At 41.6% G+C, this 19,293-nt stretch overlaps 1 long non-coding RNA gene across 1 annotated transcript in view; it reads left to right on the forward strand.

Moving 5' to 3' along the window:
* Positions 1 to 19,293, forward strand: part of LOC116704574 (uncharacterized) — an 82,627-nt gene that overhangs the window by 54,929 nt on the left and 8,405 nt on the right. Inside the window, exon 2 of the long non-coding RNA XR_004335719.1 lies at positions 580 to 756. This is a non-coding gene — a long non-coding RNA (uncharacterized LOC116704574). The remainder of the gene's footprint in view (positions 1 to 579; positions 757 to 19,293) is intronic.

A 19,293-nucleotide genomic window follows, 5' to 3' on the forward strand; every position in this document is an offset into this window, starting at 1 on the left:
ATTACAACAAACATGCACAGAAATTACAACAAACATGCACAGAAATTGCAGTGTTTTCTCCAAATAAGTCACACTATATGATTCATGTAGAGCATAGAGCAGACTTATTGTACCGTAAAAACCACCTCGGACAAAAATAGAAACACTCCCATCTTCAAAACCTGCATACATCAGGCAAAATCTTCTGCCCCTCCCTCCACCATTTCTACCTCCACCCCTAACCAACATCTTCCACCCAAACACAATTTGTACAGAAAACAAAGTGTTTTCCTGCGCTGACAGGGAGAATGGATTACTTCCATTAGGCGCTACAAGAAACATTCTGTTGAGATGAAAGGGTTGTAAATTATTGCAGAAGGAGCTGCTGCTAACAAGTCTGGTGATCCGGGGCTAATGGGGTTCACATTCACTTAATGCATCCCAGCAATGTGACAAATCAAATGCACCCAAATGAGCATCATCACCACCTAAGATCTACAGTAATCCCTACTAACCTGAAATTACAACATAATTGAATTAAATGAAACTTGTACCACCTATAAATGAACATGTTCTTTGTTTTTTTATTTTATTTTACAGGGGCCAGCTTCTTTTGTCCTTCTGAGGAAGAAGAAGTGAATGATTGACAGAACAAATCACAGTGGGCCTTTGGGTGACGGGTGAACTTGGCAGCACGTTGTCAACAGTGCATCGCTGTGTCAGGATGTGTCGGCTGGTTGACTCACCATGGCAACTGCTGAGTGACAGGTAGAGCAGGTGAGACTGAGCTGCAACCATGCCAGCTCCTCCTCCACTCTCACAATACTCACATATGCGTGTACGCACATTTTTTAAATGGTTGAGCGAGTCATTACCAGAAAAACAACCGCACAGCAGGACTTAAACAGCCTAATTTTGATTCTGCCCTATTAACAAAGTTATTATGTGTCATCCTCTGTGGACCATGAATGCCTGTAGAAAGTTTCATGGCGATGCTTTTGACAGTTATATATTTCAGTCTGGACCAAAGTGGTGGACAGACCGACTTTTTAATCTTTATTGCTTATTAGCAAATATTAGCAACACGCTAAACCAACTATGTGTTAGCATTTAGCTAAAAGCACCACTGTGCATGGGTACTGCCTAAAGGCTTGTTTATAAGAGTATGAAGGTTCAGAGCATGCACTGTAGTGAATAAGATTGCAATAGTACTGCTCCCGAATTTCAAAACCGTCCATGTTTCAATCTCGTATTTTATGAAAATAGTTTTACGAAACATGTTTCTGAAAAGATTTAAGCAAAAAAATAGGCCGTCCAGTTGCTAAATCTGCCTGTATTTCAGATCGACAAAGGTCAGTTTAAAAGATTTTTGTCAGCTTTTGAGGGGTGTCGCACGGCTGGTCCTCATTTGCATAAAATTGACTGGATTCAACTTCATGAAAATGAGGAGCGGCCAACTCAACGCCCCATTCCTCTAAAGTCCCTGTGATGCACCTAGAATGGATTGCACGGCTGCTCCCATAGAAATGAATGGAAAGCGTGGAAATGACGCTGACACTGGACACACACCTTGACAGGGATTAGCTCTGGGGCTAGTACCAGCGCTGGAAATGGGGAAACAAAGCGTCTCTCTTGGATTTTCTGACCAGGAAAAGCAGGAAAAATTAACCCTCTGGTTGATTTCAAGTTGTTCACGGAGAAGAAGCATCTGGAAATGAGTTGGAGGAAATGTGACCCTATTAAGTCATACCCAAGCAAACCAATCTAAGTTGTCGTGTTCTGCATGGCCGCAACGTGAAGTTAAGCTTAATTTATAGTTCTGCCTTGAATGAACGCTGTGTTTATGTTTGTACAATACGCTGTACTCTGCGTAAAGCCTGCGTTGGCTGTGGGTTCTTAGTCCTGATACGTTTTTATCTTGTGACGCCTCTTTGAGTACAGTGAAAAGCTATGTATAAAGTTAGAAGAAAAATGTCAATTGTAGCCTCTTTAAATACTGAGTCTACACACTATATACTTTTGCACAACACAACTGATGGTCCCAATCCCATTAATAAGGCAAGAAATGCCACCAATTAACCCTGACAAGGCCCACCTGTGAAGTGGAAACCATTTCAGGGACTACCTCATGAAGCTCAGTGAGAGAACACCAAGGGTTTGCAGCGCTATTAAAAAAGCAAAGGGTGGCTACTTTAAAGAAACTAGAATATTAGACTTGTTTTCAGTTATTTCACACTTTTTTGTTAAGTACATAATTCCACGTGTCCAATCGTAATTTTGATGCCTTCAGTGATAATCTACATGTAATAGTCATGAAAATAAAGAAAACACATTAAATGAGAAGGTGTGTCCAAACTTTGGCCTGTTGTGTGTGTGTGTGTGTGTTTGTGTGTTGTGTTGTGGGTGTGTGTGTGTGTGTGGTGTGCGCATATGTACACACCACACACACCACCACACACACACACACACACACACACACACACACACACACACAACACCCCCCACAACACACACACACACACACACACACACACCACAAACAAGTACACACCCGATGATAAGAGAGGTGTTCAAAGTTTGGAAAAATCCTTTGTCTCCCTTTGTTTAACTTTCAACCAAACCAACCCTGACACCAACAAACCCATCATCAGTGTTTCCACGACAACAGCTTTATCATGGTCAGAGTTCACATTCATACAAATGTGATTCCTGTGCTGTTGTAATCTCTTTTCATCAGCTCGGAGAACAAGTCGTGAGCGCAATCACAATGGATTCACACGTCCTTGGGAAGAAAGAATATATCCAAACATGACTTTCCTTCGCACCTCAGTTGTGCCGACGTCCCCTGGGTGACGCGGACAGGAAATGGGAATGACTGCTTCCTGCCCCAGCCGGCTTTGAAGGCATGCTACGAGGCACGATGTCATGGCAGAGCAATGTTCCTGCGCTTTCACCAGGCTCTTTGTAATGTGTGATTTACAGCTTCCCCCCTCTGCTGTTTCATCCATGATTTAGTGTTTCCCGGTCAGACGGCTATTGGCTGCCTTATGTGTCCGCTCAGTGCAGTCAGTTCGGTGCGTTGGGGGGGGGGGGGACACACAGCAGAGCTTTAGGACGTAGTCAGGTCTTTGTAAAACAGCGTTTTCAAACAGATCAAAACATGGAACAAAACGGGTCAAAATATGAAATGGAAATAAACCATAAGTTCATATAGGGTAATCATGAGCGGTGGACGAAGGACTGGTGATACAATTGTCTCAAGTTATGTTGTTTTTTATTACAAGCAACTCTTGAGATTCTCTATAGAAAAGCTTAGAAAGCTTAACCAGACAAAGGCTCCACTAAGATTTGGAAGCTGTATTTGTTTTCTAAGATTATTTGAATCATCAGATACGAATCATAAAACACACTACACAATTTCCAAAACCTTTCCTATTCACTGTCAAATCCAGTTACGTCTATCAGGATGATAAAAAGTGTTCTCTTGTTTTTCACGCGGCAATCTAAACTAATCTGTGAAGAGCCATAGGAACTGCATCATGTAACATATTGTTCAAGGCTTATTTCCCTTAAATATTGAAATGTATGAATGGAGATTGGTGGGTGATACTTCCAAGAGAAAACTCTTTTGTCCCCTGGGGTTTTGTTCACATCTACATCTCAAATCTTTCACCTAAGCCATCTGACTTGTTATTCTTATTTGTCTATTTTTCTTTCATGTCTCAATATTTCCATACTTTTTTTGTACATCGGCCTCCTGACCCTCTCTTGAACACACGTGATCCTGTTAATGCTCAGCACTTTCCCTGCCTTAACCTCTGACCTTGTCCCTCTCCCAACCTTCACCCTTACCCTAACCAGAACCTCATCGTAATTCTCTAAACCCATAAATCCGCAACCTTAAATGAAGGGTTGAGGTGATTTAAAGTTCAGCTCATAAACTCTTAACTGTCGTGTGGTTTCTATTTTTGCTTTATTTGGTCTTTTAATCCAATTAAAACCACATTTTTATAGTGGCTTGTTTGTTTTGTTTTCTCTTGAAATTACCTCGACAGCAAAACAAAGCCCTAATTAAGATGTAAATTCACTGACAATAACATCTGTAAGGCAACGTGCTGTTGAGCGATAATTTCCTGTACGAGACAGACGTCCATTTCTCTCTCTGTGTCAGCTGATTGACAGAAAGCAGAGTGTGAACACTGAACTCAAGCACAACTAAGAAAATAAATAATAATGCAAATAAAAAGTCCATAAAAGTTGGTCTCACAAAAATATACAGCTTTTAACTTTTCAGCCTGTGTGTAATTGTATCACAATCCTCTTTATGTCATTAAACCCTGCAAGCTTTCCTGAAATACAGAGTAAAAAGTAAAGACTTATCTTAACCTTTAATAATACATGTGTTCGAGTGGTTATATTTTGTATTCTTTATCCTAATCTGTAAAGTAACAAATGTTTGCATGTGAGTTTTTGTGGAGCAGAAGTATAAAGTAGCAGAAAAGGGTTAAACTTCAGTAAATTAGAAGCACGTCAATGTACTTTCCACCCCTGGCTGGATGTCAATGGTACATTTGATGCATTTAGACAGTCCATAGCTGTATAGGATAACTTGTATTTTCCAAATGTGCAAAACAGTAATAGCCTTGCAGGTCTTTTCTTATTCTTGCTCAACTGTCTTCCATATAAAGAACTAAAAAGCTGTTTCATGTTTCATTCATGTTTTAATCCCAAAATATTTTTTTGTGTTTTGGCCAAATCGCAGAGCCTTGTTTGCGAGTACAGAGATGCACACGCCTTGTACTAAGGCTCCGGTGGACAGCTCTTGATGACGCCAAACACCAAAGTCTGCCCTCGGGCTTTTGTCTCCCAAAGACTAGCAGACGCTGTCAAAGTGGCTTTTATTTTCACTCCAAATCCTCTTCCTCTTCCTTTTCCTCCTGACCTCCTCCTTTATACATGTCCTTGTTGTCATTCTCTCAGCTCCTCGTCCTTCCCTCTTATCACTCCTCTCCTCCTTCCACTCCTTCTTCCGCAGAGAGAGAGAGAGAGAGAGAGAATACGTTTATGAGTAAGTTTGTTTTACTGTCAACATTCGACAACTCTAACTAATGATGGAGTCAGTGGAGTAGAAATCCTCCTTAAGAATACCTGCGAGAAGAGAGTATAGCAATTCTTAATATTTCTGAATATCACAGTACTGCTGTGTGTATCTATTACTATTAAACTGCTTCAACCATTTATCCATTAGCTTAATATTTGAACTACTCAGTCATGTTGTTTTTCTTACTACTACTATTGCGACTATCTATCTTTATCTTAATAGTAATAGTTGTCTGAAGTAGTGGAGGAATGTTTTGAATTTCAGCCCATTTATTTTTACCCATTTCAACCATTTATTTAAAGCTTTATTGCGTAACTTTCTTATATTATTGAATGTCCGTTCCATTCAAGCCATTGCCAAATGAGTTGTTACAAAGCTAATTAAGACTATCAGCTCCACGCAACACTCTGTATTTCTCAGTACGGCTATGTTCAGAAACCGGAGTTGTCCGTGGTCTTTTGCGCGCAGAAGAAGATAATTACCTCTTTAAAGAGTCCATCATGTTTTTTTAATCCTCCGTGTCCTCCTTGGCTACTAGTAACTGTGTGGAGGAGGGGTGGGGATGCGCGATCACAGAAGGCTTGTATCACTTGGATGTACCGACAGTTTTGTTGTAATTACTTTGAAACTACGCACTGTAGTTTTAACACTTTTGGCTTGCTTATTTAACCATGTATCTAGTAGTTTGGGCTGAATCTCGACTGTTTATTGATAACTTTTACATAACCGTTACTGTATCCAATAATTTAGCTGACTATTTCAACTGTTTATCTATTGCTTTTGAGCTGTTAATGACTTTTAGCTAACTCAGTAACTTCTCTGCTCGCTAGTTTTCACGGTTCAAACTGCAACAGGTGTTGTTTATCTGTTCAATATGTGGCTACACATTTCTATTGTTTCAACTTAATTGAGTAGCTCCTTTGGCGAGGATCACTGCAGTTAAGTCTGGAAGTATGTGTGCGTGCATGAAAGTGTGCTTTTGTGTGGGAAGTCCAGGGCCGGCCTGGCCCCGATCCCTCCCTCTCATCACTGCAGCGCCTGTTTTTAATCTGGGCCAGTGATTTATGAAGGAGCTCAAACTGTGTATATCTCCTCACTTCCTTTCATTTCTCACATGGTTTGTGCTCTGCTGGATGATAGATTTATCTACACACAACCCCTGCATGACTAATTAACTCTGAAATATCAGGGCCAGATGTGGAACTGAAAGACGGACCCCAGAGTGCTTTCTCTCCCTCTCCATCTTGCTCTTTCATTTTTATAACTGTTGCTTGTGATTTTTCTTCTTTCTTTCTTTGTCCCCTCAACATTCAGCCGTAATATTGTCGATAACATGACAGGGTGTTTGAGGGGAATGTAAATGTTGTCCTGACTGAAACAACAAATCGACACCGTTGGTAGTTTTGATTTGGCTGCTAAATAAACGTCTTTGCCCTTTTTACGACATGGGTTTGTGACAACAACTCTGCTACAAATAGCTCTTCAGTAACATGCACCAGGCGACCACACAAGTAATCACTCAGGCCTTAAATAAATCCCCAGTTTCACTTCACTGCATTATTATAGCCACTTATTTGGTGCAAATTTAAGGCAAACAAAAAACCCAAACTGTTTATGCAAACATCTATCAACTTTGACCTACTATACTTATAGTGGTAGCCTGAGAACCACAAAAAAATGTGTTTCACATTTTAAGAAATATCTTAAAGAGTTAGTATTTCTGTTAAGTCGACTTAAAACCTGCTTAGCTGCGTCCAGGTTCAGGACCAAATACTGGCCTCAGCTGTACTTTGTATTTAGTGCTTATTAGCTGATGTTAGCATGCTAACACGCTAAACTAAGGTGGTGAACCTGGTAAACAATATACCTTCAAAACATCAACATGTTGTTGTTGTAGTTGTTGTTGTTGTTGTTGTTATTAGTAGTGGTGGAATATAACTAAGTATATTTTAGGTGCGGGGGAAAATTGATAAAGAATAGTGTTGCAATATTTGTTGCAATATTTTCCATGGCAATAATATATCTATACACGGAAACCAAGTATCAATGTTTCATTAAATAAATTGCACATACACATTTTTGGTACTAGAATACGTAATAAAATTGCTTTTTCTGTCCACTAGATGGTGCAGTTGATTATTATTATTTATTTTTTTGGTGAGGTCAGCTGGGGTGACCGATACAAAGTTTTCCTTTGGACTTAATTCGAAGATGGAAAAAAGCGATTTGTCGCAATATGTTTCAAATCACAATAATATCATATTGCGATATAAGTATCATGATGATATCGTATCGTGGTGCTGATACTTTTGTGTTTAACTTATGTATGAGTTTGAATGCAGGATTTTATTTGGAACATAGTATTTCTACACTGTAGTATTGCTATTTTCACTAAAGTAAAATATCTGAGTACTTCTTCCACCACTGGCCATCGTGCGCATGTTAGCAAGGCGATGCTAGCATTTAGCTCAAAGCACCACTGTTCATAAATACAGCCTCACAGAGACACTAGCTGTTGTTTGGGTCAATAAAGAGAAAATGGATAGTAATAAATTGTACTTTTTATCTAAATTAAATTACTAAACTTAAATATGTTTTGGCTATATTGAATCACGTGTACATTGATGTGGAATCTGGCTAGCTTCATGCCTCATGGAGTCTGTCTGCATGAGATGAGTCAATACACAACCTCAACAAGGTCCTCACATCACACACACCCATAAATCCCCTTTATGACAGATTAGAGAGAGCAATGGCTTTTCCACTCGTTTACCCATAAATACAGCAACACACTTAGCTGGTTTATGCCTCTCTCCTCAGACGATGTTTATAGCTTTCACGGGCCAGCAGTGAATATGTGTCTTACTGGCTAAAGTCCAGCCTGAACTTCAAAGCAATGAAAAAATAGAGCCGCTCTGTAACGGAAAAGCGAAACAGCTGTATGCGATGTGATTTTAGTTTTGTTCGTTGCAGAGTCGGTTTTGTTGTGAGAAAGAAAAAGCCCGAAAATTTTGAGAAATATTTCCTGCTGGAGAGAGATTTCCCACGCCAGTTTTCTTTTCTTTTCTTTTCTTTTTTTTAAAGTTCATGTCACATATTTTGGATTAGAAATAAAAGGGAGGAAGTAAGTGAAAAGGGAGGGAAGACGTGTGAGACAGAGAACAGGTTAGAGAAGGAGCCAGGCGAGGCGTCAGATCTGATGTGGGCGTTTTTTCCTGACAGCTGTAATTCTCCAGACTACAGAATTTCATCAACAGCAGTTGCATTTAAGCTGCGCCGCGGGGCAGTGGCGCTTTCAAGTCTCCTTCCGCTGACAGGTAGATTTATTAGTCCTGAAATTTGTACAGATCACACGTCAGTCATGGCAAGCTGTCAGCGTGTTCTGGCTTTCTCTTAAGGTGGATCTGCCCGGAGAAGGTTCACCCATCAACTCCTCTCCCTCTTTCTCTCTCCTCTCCCATAACTTACTCAGTTTATACCCTCCCATTTCAAACAGGAGAATAAAAAGGGACAGAAAAGGCAGGGAGGAAACTGAAAATTCATCTTTTTCAAAGTAAAGACTTCAGATATGAGTAATGATGACGGGAGACCAGCAGGGGTGGGAGAAGTACTCTGATTTTTTTAGTTAAGTAAACGTGCTAACGCCACAGTGGGAAAATACTCCACTACAAGTAAAAGTCCTGCATTCAAAACCTCACTGAAGTAAAAGGGTGGCATTATTACCACTGCTGTGTAACTACTGTGATACTAAAGTATCAAAAGTAAAACGTAAAAGGAAAACGTTCCCTTTCAGTGTTTTACTATGTTTGTAGCGTCTCTGTCCTGTGAGGACCACTTATCTTTAAGATGTCAACCTTTCATGGTGTCAGAAAAGCAGCCCTGTTTTCAGCTTTGTGACAATGCTCAATCTTTCTCAACACATAAAGGAACACTTTATCCTTCAGTTTATCACAAACATTTAACATCAACACATCTGGAGATACAGGGTTTTTACTAGACCGGAAGTAAATGAAAATGTGTAATCTGAAAAGTAACTAAAGCTGTTTAATAAATGAAGTGAAGTAGAAAGTATAATATTTGTCTCTATGATGTAGTGGAGTAGCATGTGCATGTACCTTGAGTGAGTTAGTCAGATAGTGTTGGATGTTGCCATCCATACGTGCAAGATAGTAGTTTGTTTTACACAGGAAAATAATTGTGTCACAGGGGAAATAAAAGAGCTATTACCCCCCTTTAACCTCTGCTAACACAGTGCCCGTTCAAATGTGCCTGTTTGGACCGGGCCGATTGCTTGGCCTGTGGTATTGCTGCTTGAAACTCTCTCCAGAATCATTGTAACCCAAAATGACGTACAGAAGGCCCCTAAGGCACTTACCTACCACACTGTGGGCCCTAAAGCCTACTACTGACTAACTGTGTAGCCTACTCCTATTCATTTGCCTTATGGACTCATGGCGGTGCGCCACCCAAACCGGCCCGTAATGAGAGCAATCAGCAAATATCTTCGTTAATCAACCACCAGAACTGGACCGAGTGCAGAGACAGACTCGGCTCCTGATTTGATTTGCGGGGGTATTCACCGACGGTAATGTATCAGTGTTACGTTTACAGCACATTTGAGCAACAGGACCAGGGTGAGCATGGAGGGTGAGTCTGAGTGAGTAGGAAGAAGTAGTGAATTTACAGCTCAAAGCAACTTAATACAATATGGTGTCTATTAGGGCTGCACAATTAATCGAATTTTAATCGCAATCACGATTTGGACTTCCCACGATCAAATTTGCGTGATCCAGCGATTATTTTTTATAAGCATCATTTCATAGAACCTCCGGTTTTTTGCAAAGCCCATCTCCCGCTCCGTAAAGCCGTCTGCTCATGAGCCGTCAGAGTAGTTCACTGCACCCCGTCAGCTAAGTTTCTAGATGTAGACAGTCCCAGAGGACAGAGTAGCGTGAGGAAAACTCAACAGATCAGCTCGGTAATACGTCGGTCTCAAGGTTTACCAGTTTACCAGTAAACGCAACACTTGTCCCATTTGTTGTTTTTCAGACAACAGCAGTGACCAGTGTTAGTCGGTGCTGTTAGCGTCTGTTGCTTTTAGCTCTTCTAGGACGCACCGTGCTAATGTCCTCGCATCCGCTGCAATGCTGTTTATATGATACGGTTTAATTTTGCGTTACATGACCCATTCGTCTGTAAGCCGTGCCTGTGTTGGATCTTTCTACGCTCTCTCCTCTACTCTCTCCTTTCTCTTACTCTCCGCCCCCACACAGCGGCCGCCGGTCCACACTTCTGATATTTGTCTACAGTTTTAATTTTTCATTACACACGCTGTATATTGTTAAGTTTGAGGGGGCAAACCTGTATTTGTATCAGTGTTTCCGCGGGTACTGTTATCGCGGCCGCTACGGCGAAGAACACAGAAGAAGTTTTTGAATGCAGCTAACTTCATTGTTGTAGTAACAGCGTGGAGACGGAGCTGCTGGACCTGGACCAGAGATGTGACCCATGGCCATCATATCATAGTTAATAAAAATGCAGCGCAGTGAAGATACAGACGTTTAATACACACGACGTCTGTATCCGCCATTCGACCCGTGCTGGACCCGTTCATAATGAGTCAGCCTTCTCTCTGTGAGTAGTGTCCATCACACTCCCTCTCGCAGTTATAAATAGCCTACGTGATGATAAAATTTGTTTTGGTTAAAATCAACAAATAATCGTGAGAATAATCGCGATCAAAATTTTGATCAAAATAATCGTGATTATCATTTTGGCCATAATCGTGCAGCCCTAGTGTCTATACTATCTAGTGTCAGCAAAAATGCCTTTTAATTGAGTTTCCTCTAAGCGAAATTATCGAGTGAATTTAAGATGTGCCTTTATTGTGAAGGGTAGAAATAGTTTTTTTTTTTTTAATTTTTTATTGAGTTTTCTCTCAGCAAAATGCTGAGGGAATTTAAGATGAAGGGTAAACATGGAAAAGCCAATGTTATGGCAGTGCGTTTTTCCCTCCACCTTTTTTCCGCGGCCTTTTAGTCGTATTCACAGTTTAATACCCAACGCTGCCCAAACCGCTCCAAATTCCAAACTCTAAGTGCGTTGTATACCCAGTAAACCAAGTGTGAAGTAGATTAATGAGATATTTCAAACCTCCATTTCTCTGCTGACCATCTCAGTGACCTCTGGCCGCTGGTTACACTCCCAGCATGCCCTGGGGCTTGAGGTTCACACCTGGGTCTAGACCAACAAACACAGTCAAAGGTCAGCCTTTCCTTTCTTTGCTCTTGTCTTAAGGTCTGTGCTCATTTTCACCTTTTCAACTCTCCGAACACCCTGCTGGGAGCTAAAGACAACTCCTGCATCCACCTGGATCTAATTTTCTACTTTTGTGCGTCTGAACATGTGCATGTGTTTGTGTTTGTATGGGTTTGTGTGTTTTCATGCAGTTGCTTGTGTTGTAAATTATCCAACAAACTGGCTGCAAATAAGAGTCTTAATGCGAAGAATCTACAACTTCTGAACATCATGGAAATTGCTCTGATGTTTATTTTAAGGGAAATTCTGATATTTTTCAAACTGGCTCTTATTCTCATATTGATGTGCAATATTTCTATTTGTTATGATACAATTTTTGCTGCTTCTTGGCAAAGAGATAAACAAAAGCTCTTTGAGATTCATTCATTCAGACATATTTGCACCAAACAACTTTTTCTTTTTTTTGGGTCTCCTATCTGTCTAAAAACTATGTGGTGAAACAGTTAATTCTCTTACAGAGGATTAAATAAAACTGAATGTTGCAACACAGCCAACAAAGTTACTGTTGGTAAATGGCTCATATTTGTCCGTCAAAGTTCACCTAACTTAATGCAAGAAATTTGCTGTTCTCTACTGTATACTAGTACCGGGCCTTTACTGCGAACACTTGGCAACATGGGAATAGATTAACTATATATTTTGATGTTTTGTTTTTTAAATTATGGAGTAAATTGAAGTCAGGTCAGCCTCGGCACATACTGAATACATGTGTCAATATGTGCATGTGAAATGGTCTCGTCTGCTGTTCCTCTGAATGACTGGAGAATGACCCCTCCACGACCCTGCTCCCTGCTGCTTTGAAGCACTCAGTAACGCTTCTGTGGTTGCTGGTGTCTTCATGTCCCTGTCAGGTAATTAATGGTTTTCAAACCTGCAGGCTCTCAGCCAGCGTTACCCATGAACTCTACAGGAATTCAGTACACACACAACCATGAGGTGATTGTGTAAAGGGACTGTAGCAAATGTTGAAATCTTGGGACTTTTGTCTTGGGACTTTTCCTAACTAACCATATTTCCAGAGTTCCAAATGCAAAATGTTGGACCTCGCCACACTGTTGAGTGCAGGAGATTGGAGAGACATTGAAACCATGTGTTTCCACACTACATTGTGACCTGGGGAAATCTCCCAAAATCCCCAACACAAGCCCCAAGCGCCTGCCACCAAGCATAGAGTCACCGGCCCGCCTCGCTTCAAACCAGATTTTCTACTTCCCGTGCCAAGCTGCTGCCGTATCCCATTTATCATCAGACCTTGATGGACCTAATGTGGAAATCCATTATCACACCAGTACTATTTGCGGCTTCACTCTGTTCTTTCTACGGCCTTCATCACGGATCCACAGCGTATGCCTCCAAGGGGCCCCCCCAGCACCCTGTCTGGTCTGTGCTGCCCCGGGGTCATCCTCCTGCTTTAGTCCTGTTCACCGTTGTCAAAAGACATTCTCTTAGTGTCAGTACACAGAATAAGAGACAGTAGGTTCAATGTAGTGGGTTGGGATCTAAATAAAAGAAGTTTTGTTGGAGAGCCACACTTGGTTTTTCAAGGCTTTGAATAGATGTGCTTGTGCTACAGTTACTTGACCTCTCTGTGCCCAAGTCTGAACAATCGCTGCTGTGTTTAGCAAACTCTCAGATGCTTCCTTTTACTGTAGTTTATGCCTTCTACCACTATACATAAATGTACAACATAAATTATAAATCTAACTACTGCTGAAGCTTTGCCTTTTTCACACACACACACACACACACACGCACGCACACACACACAGAGCGTTTGTTCCTCTTAGTGAACTCTTCACCCCAGCTGCCACCAGAAGGCCGTCATGCTAAATTATACCTACTACGTTGTTTTGCGTTTTCCTCTCTCTTCGATTGACAGATGGGCGGTAAGATCAGAGCGATACAGATTAACTAACTGTTTATGTCTTGAAGGTTTTTCTTCCACACTTTGCAATTAGATTACAGGCTGGTCTGAATTGCCAGAGGAAGAGAAAAGACACTAAAATGTCTTCTTTTTAGTTGCAAACAAGATATGGCACTGCCGTCATCATCTGGTGAGGAGTTTGGCTGAATGGAAAGACTCTTTGACAAATATGCCTGGTTGTAGGCTACCTCTTTTCCATTGCTGTTGCCTGTGAATCTATGTTCAACTTTCTCCTCTAGAAGTATATCTGTTGTTTTATTTTAGGCTGCACAGGTTTTAAAATAGTGTTTAGGTTAGTTTCCCAAGGCTAATTCCTGAACTGTGCTCTCGTTAATTACCGCCTGGCCCACTTTTGCTGCAGTTTTGAAAGGCAAGCGGCACAGTTGCTTTCCACCAACTGCAAGACCCCAGGGCATGCTGGGAAACGCATGTCTCTCAGCTGATCTAGCAGCTGATTGGTTCAGAATCGACTCAACAGGATGACGTTTTACATAAACTTTTTATTGTTTTTGGATTGGAGGGATTTTAATTGCCAATTGTCTGATTTAAAGGCTTATTCTGTACAGAACACATGTTGTGTGGCCGATAGTGACGTTTAGAAGTCTGAGAGATTAAATCCGTTCAGATCTACAGTCTGTTGTTTATTAACCTCAGCAACAGATCACATGTAGAGCATTTTAACAGCTACTCTGTCATAATAAAAACAACTGGAGTCTGTGTACAAGCTGATAAATGTGTCTGATAACATTTTATTAAGCCTGAAGGCTGCGGAAAACGACTGGAAACTGTCAGATTTGACTGCAGCTTTTTGTCACCGCCCCCCCCGGCTGCCGCCGCCTTCTCTCATCTAATTCACAGGCGAGGCACAGCTCATCTCGAATGAGCCTAACATGACTGGCAGGCAGAGTGGGTGCTGGTCGTCACACCCCCCTCACTTAAGATGGGTTGTCCCCACTATTTCAACATGTAACTCTAAATGTAGTATTTTTCAAAAAGGTGAGTCAAAACTTGATTAATTACACACTGGACTGTGTGTGTGTGTGTGTGTGTGTGTGTGTGTGTGTGTGTGTGTGTGTGTGTGTGTGTGTGTGTGTGTGTGTGTGTGTGTGTGTGTGTGTGTGTGTGTGTGTGTGTGTGTGTGTGTGTGTGTGTGTGTGTGTGTGTGTGTGTGTGTGTGTGTGTGTGTGTACTTAACCTGCAGACCATCTCATAGCTTACCTATGAAGCAATTTAAGAGATTTTGAGAGAGATTTTGTATTGATCGGAATCTACAAAGTAACTAAACTCATCAGATAAACATACTTTAGATAAAAAAAAGTACAATATTTCCTTCTGAAATGTAGGAATATCAAGTAAAGCAAAAGTACCTCAAAATTGTACTGAAGTACTCATGTACTTAGTTACTTTCCACCACTGGTCAGCTTAGGCCAGTAGCTGCCTTTTCAAATGTAGAAGTGTGGACACGGTGAAAGATAAACATCCACATCTGCTTCATTTGCACTAAAGCAACACCTGCTAGCTGACTGACTGTGAGGTCTGTTGGATTTCGGCCCACCTTTGACCAAATCAAAGCACCATAGTAAACTGTGTTAACTGCTCCTTTTGTCAAAGCGTCCTGTGCACTTGTGACTGATTTAAGGCCAATGCACAGCTGTTATAAACTGTCATTTATTGCGATCTGCTTGAAAAGCACAAGCGGATTAAAGCAAAGCAGCACAATGGATTAATGGGGACGCCAGGATAGCCCGAATATAAGGCCAACTGAATTTTGAAAACCTAATTATTCAGGAATTATTTAATGTGATACTCATTCTTTTGAGCATGTACTTACTTGCTACTGCCAAAGAACAAGTTATGTGTTTTGCTGTTAGGTTCTGATTTCCCACCTGACTCCTGAGATTGAGGTAAAAATACAGAAAAGGGATATAAGGTCGTTTTCAAACCTGTGTTTAGTTGGTTGACTCAGACTCGGGTTTGTTGTCTTTCGTGGTACCTTTGAGCAGATGTGGAGCACATCAGTTGTAACCTTGTGCGGACCTAAACAACCATACCGAGACCCTTTTGAAAAAGTGTTCTCAGTAAGTGTGGATCATTTGTGTTACAAACTTTATCAGACTCTGCCACTTTGAGCTAAATGCCTCATGCAGCTAGTGATGAGTGTGTTGTGATTTAAGTTATGTTCAGACCGAAAATGAAGCAAATTGAGTTATTTGCACAAATTTAACTGCTGGATTGTTTGTGTAGCCAATGTAAAGACTGAACAGATGTTAGCCGTAAGCTAGCCAGAAACGGATGCCCTTACTTTGAGTATTCTAGAGAGCTGAAGTCCTGACGTCATCAGCCAGCCTATGGCTGCAGGGGCACTTTGCGTACGGAGTTGCAGATCAACAGTTTGGGCAGATGGCTACACCTGATCCAATAGTTTCTTGGATCAAACTTCAACAGAGATAATCCTTGTCAATGGAGAGTGGCCAGACTCTCTGTACAAATGAAATGTACAAGAGTCTGGTAGGACCAGGCTAACACCTGCCCACTTCTACAAACAAGTGTGCAGAATGTTCAGTCAGTGGCTGATAAGGCTAACAAACATTAGATTATAAACATTAGATCTTGGTAGATGCATGTTACATGCTTATTGGCTTACAAGGAATTTTCCGATACTCGATACTTTAGAGGCAAAAACAACTGAGGCAACAGCACATACAGGATGTTGTAAGAAACATTTAAAATGTTTAAAAGCAGTCGTATGTTCTGTTGTAGAGGGTAACGTCAGACTCTGGTTGACTGGATTGTGAAAGCAACAACGGAACGACATTCAAACATTTCAAATCCGGCTTCCTTGGCAGCTGCAGCCGGTCACATGAGACAAAAGCAGCTCCAGATTGTCACGATCAATCGCCTCTCTTCTTTCAACTTGTCTGTCTTCACCGGTGCTGTCTGTCTCTCTGGCTTACACCCTGGACCAGGGGGCTACTGGATACTGTGTCAGAGTCTGTAAACTCCACCTGACAGGGTGTCGCTCCAAGCAACACAGCTAATGTTACAGCACTGCTGAGGAGCCAGACAAGGGGGGGGGAAAGATAATGTTTGACATTAAAGATGACATCTTACTTATTTTCTTTCTCCTTTCATCACTTCTCACATCTCTCTGGATATCGAAAGGCTGATGGGGTATCCGTTGCTGAAGCTGGTGTTTGGCCACAGTGGCAGATGTTTTAAGAAAAAAGGTAGAGACAGCGAGATAGAAAGAGAAAAGCATGCAGCATTGTACATGAAATGTGCTACAACACCAGTTTGGCTTCATAGCTCAGAGCAAAAGTATGACTCTGGCAGCTGCTTGGAGAGTGACAGAAAGCCAAAAGAACAGGAGTGGAGAAGCCTTTTTGTGCTTTGAAAGCTTCTTTCATCCCAAGCTATCAAAGCTATTCAAATCCATTTCACCCTCCTTGTCTCTCTATCCGATTCCTGTCTTGGTATTTCGGTTGATAACCTTTTGAAGAGGAGCTCCGCGGTGAGGACAACAAGGAGGAACGTCTTCCTGTCAGCACCGCTGTGATTGAAAGGCTTAAAGCTATCGGGCGTTTTTTTAAAGAAATTCCTGCGTAATTAATTCCGATCCTCCTTATCTGCTGGAATATAAAGACGGATAACGCAGACAGGGACACTGTCAGTGTCTGTCTGGGTCTGAGGGAACCGAACCGTGATTGTTTGGGCTGATTTGAGATAGATGATCCTCTTTGTCACACCCTAAACTGAATCCTCATATGAACATGCCCCGAGGGTGAAGGGAGCAATTTAAAGACTGTGGCCTGTCTCTCAACTCAAAGGGGAGGCTGAACATGATGAGCCAAGGCCCCTCTCACACCTTTTAGGGCGAAGGGTGATGGGAGAGCAAAATGTCAAAGAAGAATAAGACAACACAATGACACACTGGCTGACATACAGTATATATAGACTATATCCTACTGTAATGTTAACAATAGCGTGTAGTAATAGTGTATTGTTTTCAGCCGTAACGACAAAGCAATTTTTACTTCACTACCGCTCCGTCTTCTTCTCTATGGCAATGGTGGCTGAGGCTCATGGGTACTGTAGTATTTTGATGCCGAACTGACAGCCAAAACGTAATTTCTTAGATACACCATTAAGATAATTGAAACTAGCAGCCAGAACATAAACCCCAGATGAATGTTTTTAGATTTAATCTAATCATTAGATTAGATTCAACTTTACTGTATTGAGTACAGATGCATCTCACTAGAAATGCACAATAATATATACACTCACCGGCCACTTTATTAGGTACACCTGTCCAACTGCTCGTTAACACTCAATTTCTAAGCAGCCAATCACTGGCGGCAACTCAGTGCATTTAGGCATGTAGACATGGTCAAGAGAATCTCCTGCAGTTCAAACCGAGCATCAGTATGGGGAAGAAAGGTGATTTGATGTTTGAACGTGGCATGATTGTTGGTGCCAGAAGGGCGGGTCTGAGTATTTCAGAAACTGCTAATCTACTGGGATTTTCACGCACAACAATCTCTAGGGTTTACAGAGAATGGTCCGAAAAAGAAAAAACATCCAGTGAGCGGCAGTTCTGTGGGCGGAAATGCCTTGTTGATGCCAGAGGTCAGAGGAGAATGGCCAGACTGGTTTGACTGATAGAGGGCAACAGTGACTCAAATAACCACACCGTTACAACCAAGGTGGGCAGAAGAGCATCTCTGAACGCACAGTACGTCGAACTTTGAGGCAGATGGGCTACAGCAGCAGAAGACCCACTCGGGTGCCACTCCTTTCAGCTAAGAACAGGAAACTGAGACACAATTTGCACAAGCTCATCGAAATTGGACAAGAAGATTGGAAAAACGTTGCCTGGTCTGATGTCTCGATTTCTGCTGCGACAGTCGGATGGTAGGGTCAGAATTTGGCGTCTACAACATGAAAGCATGGATCCATCCTGCCTTGTATCAACGGTTCAGCTGGTGGTGGTGGTGTCATGGTGTGGGGAATATTTTTCTTGGCACTCTTTGGGCCCCTTGGTACCAATTGAGCATCGTTGCAACGCCACAGCCTACCTGAGTATTGTTGCTGACCATGTCCATCCCTTTATGACCATAATGACCCAACTTCTGATGGCTACTTCAGCAGATAATGCGCCATGTCATAAAGCTGGAATCATCACAGACTGGTTTCTTGAACATGACAATGAGTTCGCTGTACCAAATGGCCTCCACACACCAGATCTCAATCCAATAGAGCATCTTGGGATGTGGTGGAACGAGATCGCATCATGGATGTGCAGCCGACAATCTGCGGCAACTGTGTGATGCCATCATGTCAATATGGACCAAACTCCCTGAGAATGCTTCCAGCACCTTGTTGAATCTATCCACGAAGAATTAGGCGTTCTGAAGGCAAAAGGGGGTCCAACCCGTTACAGGCATGGGGTACCTAATAAAGTGGCCGGTGAGTGTATATGTACATAGAATAAACAGTGAGGAAATATGCCAAGATATACGCTACACGGTATGAACAAAAACATGTCCAGTACATGTATAAGTACAAGTAATGTCAATAGTAAGACATTACACAGAACAGGTAAGCTGGGTGCATAGGCGTGATTTTAGCTCTTGTTGAAATATTTTCTATTTGGTCTTCTGTCTGTTTTGGTTGGCTGTTGCTTTAAAAATAACAGGAAAAATGTAACTTTAGCAAAGATTAAACCAGATTTTGCTGGATGAAAGTCAAAATGCTTTAAATAAAGGACTTGTTCTCCCGTGACAGATTTCTAAACATGAAAACACTCTTGATTTCATAATGGTGAACACCTCGGGCTGAATTCATCTATCTACGCCCAAGACATCCTCTTCTAACTCTTTTCTGCGAACACCAACCCTCCTGATACACAGAACCGTTTTTCCCTCTATCTCAGTCGAGAGTTTAGCCGTTCTTTGCTGCAGTTTGAAAT

Source organism: Etheostoma spectabile, chromosome 16, assembly GCF_008692095.1.
Source record: "Etheostoma spectabile isolate EspeVRDwgs_2016 chromosome 16, UIUC_Espe_1.0, whole genome shotgun sequence".
NCBI lineage: Eukaryota > Metazoa > Chordata > Actinopteri > Perciformes > Percidae > Etheostoma > Etheostoma spectabile.